General features: G+C 39.2%; 1 long non-coding RNA gene across 1 annotated transcript in view; it reads left to right on the top strand.

Annotated features, from left to right (window-relative positions):
• LOC121299704 overlaps positions 1-6262 on the top strand; it is a 52542-nt gene that overhangs the window by 18229 nt on the left and 28051 nt on the right. The gene's annotated exons all lie outside the window — the stretch shown is intronic.

The raw sequence follows: 6262 nt of genomic DNA, 5'->3' as shown, positions 1-6262 counted from the left end.
CATATCAGGAATGGTAGCACAATTAAATTTTTTAAATCCTGTTTGAAAACATGTTTGTTTGGGTGTGTTTATTTGTAGCTGGATTAAATATTAGACACAGGTTTTTTTTATATTTCTTTTGTAAACTTGCCCTAGAATGCTTGCATGAAGAGCACTATATAACTGCAATTTGTATTGTATTATTGTTATTATTATAATAAAACAACCCAGTGTAAAAAAAGCCTATTGTCCTATTTCTAGATTCATATTGTTGTCTCTTTTTTATAGTTTTATATTTATTTACACAGAATTATACAGAAAAATCCGTTTGCTGTTAATTTAACCAACTTGTTGACACTTAGTGTCACCCTCAGTCAAATAATAGTGGAATTACGTAAATTATACTGGATATTTCTTAGCAATCGTCAATATATATATATATATATATATATAGATATATATATTATATATATATATAATATATATATCTATACATATATATATTATAATAATATTGACTAATATTATTTTATATAAATTTTATAGTAGTCAGATTAGATATATCACAGACATTGCTCTCGGTTTCATTTTGTTCAGTTGGGTTGCAGTCATATTATAGAACATTTTCTTTGACAAATCCGTAAATATTTTATGTCAATCTAATCAATCTGTAGGTATGTAGCATTCAGTATTTTAATGTCATTTAAACCACATTAAAAACTGTATATACAAACACACAGACATTTCTTTTGGTGACACAGTATTTGTCAAGCTGAGATGAATTGATTGGTTAAACAGCATCACGTGTGTGTGTGTGTATATATATATATATATATCTATATAATATATATATATATATATATATATATATATATAATGCCATTTTATTTGTTTTTGGTTACAAAACCACTGCCAAAAATAAGTGACATTCCACCTATTTCCATTAATATATTTGGGGATGAAGCTTTGGTACTACTGTTAGTTTTTATGCAGAATGTTTAACTTGTTTGGGTGTTCTTGTTTCTATGGTAGATTTTGTCTCTTGACTAGACCTGTTGGATTGGATTTGCATTTGCCTTCAGAATGGTGTTGTGCAGATTGTTATAACAAAGCTCCCCCTCCACTGGGAATGAACAGGTCTGTGTGCAGAATCATTGCAAGAGCACATTGACGTGGTTTGGGAGTGAACGGGTCTGTGTGCAGAATCATTGCAAGAGCACACTAGCATGGTTTGGGAGTGAACGGGTCTGTGTGCAGAATCATTGCAAGAGCACACTAGCATGGTTTGGGAGTGAACGGGTCTGTGTGCAGAATCATTGCAAGAGCACATTGGCATGGTTTACTCTTCTTGTTAAGTTTGTATTCATGTAAAATAACTGACATCCAGTATCCATGCCAGCCCCACAGGTGGTATGTGAGTAATAAAACAATAGCACAGTACAGTACAGGGGCCGTACATTAAAACAGCACAGTTTAAGACATCTTGTGCATGGAAAGTTTTCAGTTTTGCTAAAGGTACATTAAGGAGAATTTCCAGTTTTGTTGCTGTTCAGTTCTTGGGGACCAAATGTCAGCACTGGTATTAATCAACAAAGCAATGCCAAATAGTACTTAAGAGTGTAACATTTACTGTAATTAGACACTAATCGTGTGAATAAAAACAAAAAAAAGCATAGAAAGCCACACGTTTTCAACAGTGAGGCCGGCTTGCTAATGCAATACACTTATGAGTATTACTGCAAATATTGTTGTACTGGAGCAACGGTGGACATGACTGGGTAAAGCTTAATCCTGAGCAGCAGTGAACTGATTCAGTCCCAGATAATAGTTGTTGACCTTGTTGGGCTGCTCTGCTAACCACCGGTCAACAAACACTGTCCCAGACAAGGTCAAACAGAACCCAGCCTTTCGGAGCATCTGGGGACCATCCTGCAGATTTTTTGATAATTAACCTTAATCACTCCTTCCTCCCTCATCAACCAAACCAAATTGCAGAAAGCTCTAATTGAGCTCCAGCTAATTACTGCCATATCCAGACATCCAAAAATCTGAGTTTCCCAGGCTAGCGTGCTGGTGATACATTGTGCCCTCATAATCGTAACCAAGGGATGGAAAATGGCCAAGGTGTCAGTAAACCAAGGCTGGCACTCTAATGAGCAGGAACACACAATCTGCAGTGGCATGTACACTCAACACTGACAGAGGGATGTTTAAAAAGGTTCCACTTCATCGTCCAGAGGAGGCTTGTCCACGCTTCATCATGAGGAGGGGGCGAGGGAGGCGCCTTAAGGGAGATTGGGTGCCTTCCCCAAAGACACGTACGAGACTAGCATTTCCCTTCAGCTTCCAGCCCAGGTCTCTCCATCCCACTTTATTTAAAGCAGTGTGCTGATGATTCTGGGAAAGGCTCGATGCCACTGTTGGCGTTGGTGGCACTGTGCTGTATATATCAGGCTGTCGCAGAGATGCTTGTGTTTTGGTTTGAAGTACCCTTAAAGATTACTTGCCTGTCCCTGGATTTGGGATGTAGCTTTAAAGGCTATGGATCATATAGAACAGACACATTCTATATTTGTAAATGAGGGTCGGGCTGTAGGAGAGGGTTTTGGAACAGGTGGAATGTATACTGCTCTCTCTCTCTCTCTCTCTCTCTCTCTCTCTATATATATATATATATATATATATATATATATATATATATATATATATATATATATATATATATATATAATTTGTACATTTAGGTCTTAAACAGTTTCGGGAAATAACATAGCAAAGTAATGCTTGTACAACTTTTATTCTCTAAAAGAAATCAAAACTAGAGATAGACACGACGGGCTAGATTTTAAATGCTGTTTTAATTGTTATTAGCACCCTTTCTTTTCTGCAAATGTAATTCTGAAACCCTTTTTATAAGAAACTAATTCAGACCAGGCCCATAATGAAGTGGCTGATTTATAAAGTAACTTTATTGGGTGTGTTTTGTGCTAAAAAAAAAAAAAAAAAAAAAATGCAAATGATGAATTGGAATAAAGAGTTTTGACACCAGCCTTATGAGTATATGCATTGCTTCTGCTATTATGTTGTTCATTAGAAATTCCTTTTTTGTAATCTTGAATCAGCAGCCTTGCTGTGCAAGCAAACCCCATAGAGGCTAATCTGTATGCATGTTTCCAATGAACAACAAGCACACACAGAAAAACTAGAGATGCAACTCTTAAACGTTCTGACAGTGTGCCAGGTACTGCCCCGCGGACCCTGCCTGGGTCTCCAAAATAATTCAATGCTAACAAGAGAACCCGAGGCTGAGCCAAGGTACAGCCAATGAAACTACACTTCAGCGGAGATCTACCAGAATGATGTTAATCTACAAGAATGAATTAGGGCTAGGGTGTGAATATGCTCACTCATTTGAGGAACTTTTTTACTGCCTCACTCCTATGAGAAGAGTATTCCCAAAGATCACTCCTCATTTTATACAGGCGATTGGATGTCGTGACCTTGGCATCTCTGAGTCGATTTTGGGGTCACATAAGTTGGAAATGCTTTAGAAAAAAGCCCAGCAGCCTGACAAAGCTGGGTTCCTGGATGAGGGGGAGTTTGAACACATGAAGACTGAATGCAACAGGAAGCACTAAGCAGTCTGGCAGTCTAGGAATCGACTGAAACAAGGTATGGAGGAGGGTAATGTAAAATATAATGAACGGCTGAATCCACTCACTCGCAGTGTTTGTGACTGGTAAAAAAACGACTGGATTCTTGATTTTGTCAACCTTGGAGAGGGAATGCTCAAGAGAATGAGAAAGGAAGATCTACAGAAAACAAGATTTATAAAAACTGTAACAGCCTAATCCTAGTGGGAGGAGACTAGGAGAACACAGTAACTGCATTGATAGAAGCATCTTCCCATACTATAATATTATAATTATTAGAACTGAATGGCAGGGAAAAAGATTTTCTTTTCAGGTGGAAAATAGAAAGCCTTTTGTATATATTTCTTGAAAGTACTCATGACTTCAAGGTAATGTTGCCTTTTTCTCACCCAAAATATGATTTTACTTGCATAGTGTCTAAATGGGAGAGTGCTTGCAGTGATTTCACCTGACAAGCATGGTCCACCTTTTCTCAATCGCTCATTCAAACTGTTCACACCAGCCTATTTCTGATGAACCTGCACACAGTAGCGGTGTGTGAGTTTTTATTTTTCAGCCTTGTAAGTGTGTTTGGGATTGGCTCACTGCGAAGCAATACTCGATCGCTCCTTTAATTGTGCATTTGCTTTCTTGGCAGTTGCCTTGAGCTCCAGTCTTGGTATTCATGGCAAAGAGTTCTCTGTTAAATGTATTGCTTGTGCCCTGGTATAGTCACGCGGATCTGGGGGTGGCCCCAAAGTGCCCCAGCTACTTGACCTGGTGGGCCCCCCCCCCGCTTGTTTATTTTTCAGATTCTTGTTGTCCGTTTGCCAGCTGGCAGCAAAAAGCCAATGCATGACTAACACATGAGTCGCCAGGACACAGAAGGAATCTGTCTCTATAAATAGGGCACCTGATCTGTTTACAAAACAGGCAATTTGCAAGCTCTCTAAAATTGACATGCTGATGCTAGTGGGACCAAAAGTCCTACGTGTCTGTGTATGTGTATGCATGTGTACAGTATGTATGCATGCTTGTGTATGCATGTGTACAGTATGTATGTGTGTGTATGCATGTGTACGGTATGTACAGTGGCTTGCGAAAGTATTGACCCCCCCTTGGCATTTTTCCTATTTTGTTGCCTTACAACCTGGAATTAAAATTGATTTTTATTTGGATTTCATGTAATGGACATACACAAAATAGTCCAAATTGGTGAAGTGAAATGAAAAAAATAACTTGTTTAAAAAAATTCTAAAAAATAAATAACGGAAAAGTGGTGCGTGCATATGTATTCATCCCCTTTGCTATTAAGCCTCTAAATAAGATCTGGTGCAACCAATTACCTTCAGAAGTCACATAATTAGTTAAATAAAGTCCACTTGTGTGCAATCTAAGTGTCACATGATCTGTCACATGATCTCAGTATATATACACCTGTTCTGAAAGGCCCCAGAGTCTGCAACAGCACTAAGCAAGGGGTACCACCAAGCAAGCGGCACCATGAAGACCAAGGAGCTCTCCAAACAGGTCAGGGACAAAGTTGTGGAGAAGTACAGATCAGGGTTGGGTTATAAAAAAATATTCGAAACATTGAACATCCCACGGAGCACCATTAAAGCCATTATTAAAAAATGGAAAGAATATGGCACCACAACAAACCTGGCAAGAGAGGGCCTCCCACCATAACTCACGGACCAGGCAAGGAGGACATTAATCAGAGAGGCAACAAAGAGACCAAAGATAACCCTGAAGGAGCTGCAAAGCTCGACAGCGGAGATTGGAGTATCTGTCCATAGGACCACTTTAAGCTGTACACTCCACAGAGCTGGGCTTTACAGAAGAGTGGCCAGAAAAAAGCTATTGCTTAAAGAAAAAAATAAGCAAACACATTTGGTGTTCGCCAAAAGGCATGTGGGAGACTCCCCAAACATATGGAAGAAGGTACTCTGGTCAGATGAGACTAAAATTGAGCTTTTTGGCCATCAAGGAAAACGCTATGTCTGGCGCAAACCCATTACACCTCTCATCACCCCGAGAACAGGGCAGGGGCTGGGAAACTGGTCAGAATTGAAGGAATGATGGATGGCGCTAAATACAGGGAAATTCTTGAGGGAAACCTGTTTCAGTCTTCCAGAGATTTGAGACTGGGACGGAGGTTCACCTTCCAGCAGGACAATGACCCTAAGCATACTGCTAAAGCAACACTCGAGTGGTTTAAGGGGAAACAGTTAAATGTCTTGGAATGGCCTAGTCAAAGCCCAGACCTCAATCCAATTGAGAATCTGTGGTATGACTTAAAGATTGCTGTACACCAGCGGAACCCATCCAACTTGAAGGAGCTGGAGCAGTTTTGCCTTGAAGAATGGGCAAAAGTCCCAGTGGCTAGATGTGCCAAGCTTCTAGATACATACCCCAAGAGACTTGCAGCTGTAATTGCTGCAAAAGGTGGCTCTACAAAGTATTGACTTTGGGGGGGTGAATACTCATGCACGCTCAAGTTTTCTATTATTTTGTCTTATTTCTTGTTCGTTTCACAATAAAAAATATTTTGCATCTTCAAAGTGGTAGGCATGTTGTGTAAATCAAATGATACAAACCCCCAAAAAATCAATTTTAATTCCAGGTTGTAAGGCAACAAAATAGGAAAA

Source organism: Polyodon spathula, chromosome 25 (genome assembly GCF_017654505.1).
Source record: "Polyodon spathula isolate WHYD16114869_AA chromosome 25, ASM1765450v1, whole genome shotgun sequence".
In the NCBI taxonomy this organism is placed as follows: Eukaryota; Metazoa; Chordata; class Actinopteri; order Acipenseriformes; family Polyodontidae; genus Polyodon; species Polyodon spathula.
The sequence above is the reverse complement of the archived record's forward strand: the minus strand, read 5'-3'. Positions and strand labels throughout refer to the sequence as shown.